Consider the following 7,724-nt stretch of genomic DNA (forward strand, 5'->3'; position numbering starts at 1 on the left):
TGGCATTTTAGTAAGATTTGAGAGAGTGCCTGATGATCTGGAAGTAAAACCAGGGCTGAGAAAGACAATCCAGGACCAGAGCGGATACGTGAGAAGGCTAAGACAGGGCAGTGAGATCACAGATAAGAAAGGAGTGAGAAAAACTCAAGGAGCAAATATTTAAAGTAGGACTGCAAGCAGCCCAGGTTCAACATCTGGGTACCTAAGGGAGGAAAACAGACTCATTAATGCTGCCATCTTGAATTTACTTCTCAAAATTTTGAGTACATAGAGGGGATTTAACATTTTTATTGAAGTATAGTTGACTTACAATATTATATTACCTTCAGGTGTACAACATGGTTATCTGGTATTTCTATAGATTACACACCAAACTTCTTATAATATTATTGACTGTATTCCCTCTGTTGTACATTACATCCTCATGACTTATAACTGGTAGTTTTTACCTGTTAATCCCCTTTACCTATTTTCTCCATTCCCCAACCCCCCTCCCCCATGGCAAACACTAGTTTGTTCTCTATATTGACAGGCCTGTTTCTGTTTTGTTATATTCATTCATTTATTTTACTTTTTAGAGTCCACATATAAGTGATAACATACAGTATTCGTCTTTCTCTGACTTATTTCACTAAGCATAGTGCCCTCCAAGGTCCATTCATGTTACAAATGGTAAAATTTCATTCTTTTTTTTTCCCTTTGGCTGAGTAGTATTTCATTACACACACACACACACACGCACACACACGTGTGTGTGTGTGTGTGTGTGTGTATGTATATATGTGACATCTTCTTTATTTATCATGGAGGTTCCTCCAAAAACTAAAAATAGAACTACTATGTGATCCAGCAATTCCACTCCTGGGTGTATATCTGAGGAAAAATGAAAACACTGATTCAGAATGATGCATGCACTCCAATGTTCATAGCAGCATTATTTACAATAGCCAAGATATAGAAGCAACCCAAGTGCCCATCAACAGATGAATGGATAAAGAAGATTTAATATATAAGTGGCGTTGGGAAAACAGGACAGCTACATGTAAAAGAATGAAACTAGACCATTTTCTCACACCATATACAAAAGTAAACTCAAAATGGATTAAAGACTTAAAAATGACACCTGAACCCATAAAACTCCTTGAAGAAAAAAATGGGGATTTAATATTCTTAATTTAACTTCCTATTACAGACCAAAAGGAATAGAGTATTAAAATTGACTTGTTATGTCCTTTTTGTGGGTGCATCCCTAAAAGTGCAGAAGACAAGATGGAGGCTCTTAAAAGGTACTGTCGCTACAAGAACTTATTTCTGAGACTTTTGAAAACTATTGAGATCTCCTTGTCGCTCTCCAAATCTGAAGTGAGAAACTTTCCAAAAATGCAAGGCTAAAGGGACAGGGAGTATCTTTTAATCTACTAGCCACCAAGGAAACAGTAGACACTTTTCTAGTAGTGTATTGTCTTTGCAGAGAAGTTTAAACTATTTGGTTTCCCTAAAAATTGAGAGTAGCGGTTTGCAGTTGGGTAATGCTAAGTGGGCCCTGATGTGGGGAGGAGAGAACATACAGCCTGGCATATCGTTGTGCCACCCACCCAGGAGATGAGTGAGGGAAGTAGAAACTCACCTGCCTTTCTTGCTTTGAGTTTTGACTTCTAGATTACAATCGCAGAATGCAGACAGCCCTTGGCAGATTGTTGTTTGAGCTCGCTGAAATTAGATATGTACATACAGACCTAGTACCAGAGTATACCTTGACATCTGTATAGTTAGTCTGGCTTTTTCTAGATTCCACAGGATTTGGAGTTCTTGTCTCTACCTTCAGATTTCCATCTGCAGTGTGGAATTATCAGTCCCCAAAGATATGGCTAAGATAATTTTGCCCCTTACAATAAAGGCCAAATGTGTCCCTCTAGCCATTATGTAATATTCTTCTATTGGGGGTACTTGAGATAATATGTGTGAGCATGCTTTATAAACTGTAAAGTGCTATCTAAATAAAAGTTTTGTGGCTATTGCATGGTTAAACTAAGCTTTGCAATGAAAGAATTGGAATTGAACTGCAATTCTCAGGCTGGAGCCCACTGTCAATTAGGTTTATAGTTTCATCAATTTGCTATTTAATTGTTTTAAGTTATCCAAGTGCCAGGCAATGTTCTCGTATTCTTTCTTCCGTAAAGCAGCAGAACAAATACTTAAGTTTAACGTAAAAGTTGACATAGACGGAGGCAAAATTTTTGTTTTTAGGACATTAAAAGACAGATATTTGGAGAAATGCTTTTAAAACATTTTGGACTCTGGCTAATTCCATCCATGGCTTTCACCAGCTGCCCCCCTAATTTGTCTCTCGCAGCTTCTTCCCATCTTCAAAAGCCTGTATCGACGCTCTCCTCATTGACGTCAGTTGGTGCAGCAGCTCCATGTGTGGTCAGGGTTGTTGGAAGTCTAGAGGGGTGCATGTCACTTTATTTTTCCACTCCTTGTGACTTAAAAACATAAGAAATGCCATAATAAGGTTAACAAAATTATGGTATGCTTTTTTTAAATTATGTCTCTGTTTATTCATACTTAGATGTAGGTTATTTTTACAATCTTTATTTTTGTGTACAGATGTGCTTAACAATTACTGAATTTCTAGGCCCGGTTCAGGTATCTAAAGAGCCTTTATAAGTAGTTTATATTGTCTAGACCCAAGGTACGCTGCAAGCCCAGTCTGGAGCAAAATTGGAAATAACATCTTTCTAAAGACAGGTTTAGTCATCCTGATCCAGTAATTTGTTTCCTTTCTCGGGTAGCAGGGCTGAGTTATACCTGGTTAGGCCACCATTCACAAGGGATAGCCAAGAAAACAGGGTACAGGCCACCAAAAACAAGACCAACCAATCCACCATGTGTTATGGTACAGGTTTCGCTATGCAAATCACAAAACCTTTGTAAGATACGTGTGCCATCAAAAATGGGATCACTGCCATTGGTAAACCAGCAGCTATATGAGACTGTGTCACGGGTAAGATGCATCAAAAAAGACCATTTGCTATGAGGCCACAGAGAGCAGCATTAAGTCCAATATATGTTGATCCATTTTCAAGCAGATTCCTTTCTGCTTCCGGAAGTTGGTTAATTTTCCTGGTTATGATATCAAGTTCTCCTTGACAGTATGGTCTGGTTCATGATTTTCCATCTTGAGCCTTACTCTTTCCACCCAGCACTCACTGCTTCCTCTAGTCTTCTTCAGCCATGAGAGGGCTCACTCCAACCTTTGCTCAACTCATCCAGGTGCAGCTCTCCTTCAGCATATTTTTAGGGTTCAGACTTAACAAATGAATGCCCTTAACACAAAGGAATAGATATTTTAAAAACTTAAGTTGATGCACAAGGTTGATACACTGCACTGGGCATCAAGGTGATTAAGACGTAATACTCTCCTTCAAGGAATTCTCAGTCCAGCAAACTGTGAAATAGTATGTAATAAATAATTGCACATAATTGTCGATAAGGTCATACAACCAGAAAGTACTTAACACGTAGTCTTTTTTCATAGAGAATGTCAAAACTTCAAACAGAAGTTCTTTCCTGTGTGGAAGCCTAGACCAAGCGACTCTCCCGACCACTTCATGGGCCCTGAGCGCACTGGGCCGGCTGTTCACCTCCCCAGAGACCCACCCTCTGGTTCTTTGAGGTTGCTGGCATATATGCAGTAGCACCCTTGTTCATTGTGATTTTCAAGGTGACAGTGTGAGTTGCCATTTCACAACCGGGAAAGCCCCATTGTCTCCTGGCCCAACAGTGGTGCTGAAGCTTTTTTCAAATTGGTTCTCTCACTTTGAAAGCTCTTTTCATGTTTCAAAACACCGGAGAGAGCAAACTGATGCTGAATTACGTAATCTGTAGAGCAATCAATTGGACTAGGAAAAAAAAAAAAAAAAAAAGTTGGTCTGGTTATTTTGTTCCAGTCTGCACAGATAACACTCAATATCTTAATGGAGCTAAAACACATTACTGTCTAGGAGAGAGAGAGAGACTACAGTAACAAGTAGTCAATTTTCCCTCCTGAAAAACTTCATTTTGAGAAGACATACATTCTACACAAATCCTAGTTCCTGCTTGCACACTGTAATGCTTCAGTATACTTGGGATTCTTTGACCTCATGAGATACCTCCCCAATCCATACCCTATATATTTCCTGTCTCACCATCAACTCAGAGCATTTGGAAGAGACTGAGAGATTCAGTTCTGAAAAACAAGCCTCATCATAATGGAAAATCCAATTAACTTTAGATATAGGAGCCGCATACCCGCAGCAGTGCTGTAATTTTGCCTTCTATGAAAATGGCTTAGCTGTTCATTAGGTAGCATGTCAAAAATTAAACAACATCAATTATTTTCCTTGTCTCGAGATCTAGCATTATCTGGGGAATTAGAAGACCGACCACTGATATACATTTCAACTAGATGTAATTCCTGAAATCTTTGTTTTTTTTTTACTGTTTTATCTTGCATGTTCTGGGATGAGGGAAAATAATTATCTCTGGGGAACCCAGACTGAACTCCTGTTCAGTGGTTTGTAGATTGTGAAATGGCGATGCGGAGAACGTTGATGTCGTTTTTAGCTTTCCTAAGTGAAAAGTGATATGAAATAGGGATATTATCATGCTTACTGTCTCAGCGGCTTTGTGAGAGAAGTGAGAAAGTGAGTGTTATCCCTGCTTACAGGAAGATAAACTGGGAGGCTGCAGGACTGGCTGAAATGTTCATACGTGATGGTTGACGGAGCTGAAACAAAAGCCAGGTCTCGACACCAAGCTCAGTGTCCAGCCTCCAGACTATGCCTTCTCACACTGGCAAAGCTGACACACCCTGGGTTTCTAATGCAAGCCTGATTTTTAATACTTTTTACAGATCCGCTTAGTTGCATTGAAAAATGAATCTATGCTTTTCCACAAAATGGCGAGGGATAGAAAGATGGTTAAGTCCTAATCCCCGTCCTCTAGAGGGTTAAAACAGTACCGCAAATACAAAGCAGAGAAATCATAACCAGCATATTAGCAATATAAGAAAATCATGTTAACGTCTTTCTGAAAGTAGGTAAAATATAAATTATAGGTGTGTAAACACATACCTACAAGTACAAGAGTGATACGGAAGTGTAAGGAGGTCTCTTTTGGTTGCGAGTAAAGCAAAATCAGGGAAAGCAAATGAGGAAAGAGGGGAGGACGATTGGGCTGCACTTCCCTTCCCTGTGGTTTCTTTTTCTTTAGCCAGCCTGCCCTTCCCCAGGCAGAGTTTCTCTAACTTAACGCTGCATGTAAGACCTACCCAGGGAAAGTTTTTAAAAATGCAGATTCATGCGTTCACAAACATCCAGATGCCATGGGCCCGCAGTGAGATCTTGAAATCTGCATTTTTAGCAAGGCTCCAGTGGCTGAGAGTCAGTCAAGCTTTGGACTTTGAATTGGGAAACAGTGCTTTGAGATCATGCCAGTCATCAGTTTTAAGGAAAGGAGAGTGCCAACTTGGAAGATGTGGATGATATAGGAGTCCACAAAGGGTGGTCTTTGCAATCTCCATCTGACATCATGGGAGAGTAGGACTGAAAGAAGAAAGGCAAAGACACCTCTCAGTAATTAACGAATACGGTCTTCTCCCAGCCCAGGGGTACTTGGGCACAGCCCTGTGTGCCTGCCTCAGAGAAATCTGACTCTTGACAGTGTCTCCACTTTCCCTGTCCAGCTCCTACATTTCCTCTGACCCTCCTATTATGCTTCATCTGGGGCACGGCTGCTCTCATTTTCCATTTATGAATAATTTGGGGCTATATTTAGGCATCTCCAGTCATTAGGTACCCACATTTCTGTATACAGCCTATAAGGTTTTATTTTTTTTTTTTAGAATTCTAGAAATTCATGAGAAAGAAAGCTCTTAATATTAGGTCACTTAGTCAATTACCTCCCTTCCTGCCTAATGCGAGATTATTCCCAATAGTCTTGTTTCTGGTGCTCTGTTGCCTATTTTTAAATGTACTAACTGATGGTGATTCTGCCACTCCCCTCAGGAGACCGTTATCCTGGCCCACCATTCTCAGTGTCAGGGGGCTTTCCCTGGTAATTAGCTCCAACTTGCTATTTCTTCCCCTTCCCATTATCCTGGGTTATCAATTCCCTTGTAACAACATTATTTCTCTCACAGTAGTTCTATATTTTTAGATAGTTTCCACAGTTTCACAAGCCACTGTTAAAAAGAGTTGAGCTACTTAGTATCAGCCCATATCTTAATTAGTCACGCTGTTGGAGGATGAAGATGGACCTAATGCAAACGGTCATTGGGTCCTGCTGTGTCCCGCCACGGGCTGCGTTATCTTGTGCCCGCATCTCCGTGCTTGTCTGCATTGATTTTATCAGTCTGAGGTCATCCTCCTCTACAGAGCAGCGTCTCTTTAAGCGTAATGTGTCTAGGTCACATGAAGGTGTATAAAAAAGGGCCACCTCATTATCTGAAGAATGGGAACGAGACTGCCTACTTGGGTACATTTCTATGAATGTTAAATGATACCAGGTACACAAATAATTTAGCAAAAATTCTAGCATGCAGTAAACATAATAAAATCCTGAGGCATATCTAAACGGTACTAACATGAATATACCTCATTCTGTTTTCAGCTTTGTTAATTGCTGGTTATATGACCTCATCAACACTTATGTGCAATGATTAATTATATAATCCTTCACAGTTGCTGGACCGAGTATTCCTTGAGGAGAGGAATTGTGTCTTATTCATCTTTATGCCCAGGGCATCAAACTTAAATGTATCAGCCTAAGTTGTTTTGCCTTTCTGAGACTCAGTGTTCACTTCTGTGAACTGAGCACATATGATCTACCTTTGGGTCAGACATATTTTATGCCCTAGTTTATATCTTCTTAGCCACTGCTGCAGCTACCACACGTGCAGAGGAAGAGACCAACGACACCTCACCTCACCTGCACCCCGAGGAATCCTGCCATCACCCAAGAGACATCTGCAAAAGCCTGGGTCCAATCATCCAAGCAGTGGCTCTCACCTGGAAGATTTGGTGATCACAGCTGTGGGAGGGAGGTGCCATTGGCATCTACTAGAAAGAGGCCAGGGACACTGTGAACAACCTGCGATGTCCCCAGCAAGAAAGAATTGCCCAGCCCGTATGCCAATAGTGCTGCTGTTGAGAAACCCTGACCAAGAGACCCTACAAAACCTCATCCGAGGAAGATGCCTCATAAGATATGCTCCTTCCTCTCGTGTTCAGACCCTGTCCTGTTCACCGCTCTAGACTGGACCCATCAGAAGGTTATTTCTCTGCTCTATAAGTGCATACATGAATACAGCAGATTTATACTAATAAAGTGTGTATATAATAGCAGAACATTGGTTCCTGTCCTGTGGTGTCAGAGCTGTAATGCTAGGAATGTTTAGGTCACAGCACCACCACAGGGGGATACATGCTCCTTGCTCTGGGAAGAAACAGCACAGCTAAAGAATTGCAATACAGAAACTAAGGGAACAAGTGTAGGGGTAGATCTTGAGTGTACTCACATATGAGGTTAGAGCGTAAGGCTGGAGAGGGGAGAAGTTATTGACATTGGAACACTCTCCCATGATATAGGGTTCGATGTCTTAGCAAGGACAAAAAAAAAATTGGTCCTAATACACTGCTGGGATCATTCTTTGAAGCTTGGAGCTGACCAAAGCAAAT

The 7,724-nt window shown here is 40.8% G+C and overlaps 1 pseudogene; it reads right to left on the reverse strand.

Moving 5' to 3' along the window:
* Positions 1-2,623: 2,623 nt before the first annotated feature.
* On the reverse strand, positions 2,624-3,181 carry LOC118897740 (annotated as a pseudogene).
* Between the last annotated feature and the right edge of the window lie 4,543 nt (positions 3,182-7,724).

This window comes from Balaenoptera musculus, chromosome 7 (assembly GCF_009873245.2).
Source record: "Balaenoptera musculus isolate JJ_BM4_2016_0621 chromosome 7, mBalMus1.pri.v3, whole genome shotgun sequence".
Classification (NCBI taxonomy): domain Eukaryota; kingdom Metazoa; phylum Chordata; class Mammalia; order Artiodactyla; family Balaenopteridae; genus Balaenoptera; species Balaenoptera musculus.